This window comes from Penaeus monodon, chromosome 31 (assembly GCF_015228065.2).
Source record: "Penaeus monodon isolate SGIC_2016 chromosome 31, NSTDA_Pmon_1, whole genome shotgun sequence".
Lineage (NCBI taxonomy): Eukaryota > Metazoa > Arthropoda > Malacostraca > Decapoda > Penaeidae > Penaeus > Penaeus monodon.
The window spans coordinates 2,281,811-2,282,059 of NC_051416.1; the positions used below are offsets into that span (position 1 = coordinate 2,281,811).

Below are 249 nucleotides of genomic sequence, written 5' to 3' on the forward strand. Positions count from 1 at the left end.
CTCCCCGAAGGAATAATAATTATTTGGACATTTTTCGTCGCTGGTTGAGGTCTTTTTAGTTTTTAATACGTCGGTTACGTGGGGGGAAAATAGGCTGTGCTATTTCTGGGGGTTGGGTGGCCTCGCTCTCTTCATTGCATTGGTTGCTGCATTGCAATTCCCGCTTTGGGGAAGGGTGATTGTGTATAAATGCTGTATGTTTGTTTTATTACATATGTTGTTTTTTTTTCTCTTTTTTATGTTTGTATA

The 249-nt window shown here is 39.4% G+C and overlaps 1 protein-coding gene across 1 annotated transcript in view; it reads left to right on the forward strand.

Moving 5' to 3' along the window:
* LOC119592824 (rootletin-like) overlaps window positions 1-249 on the forward strand; it is a 148,678-nt gene that overhangs the window by 23,103 nt on the left and 125,326 nt on the right. The gene's annotated exons all lie outside the window — the stretch shown is intronic.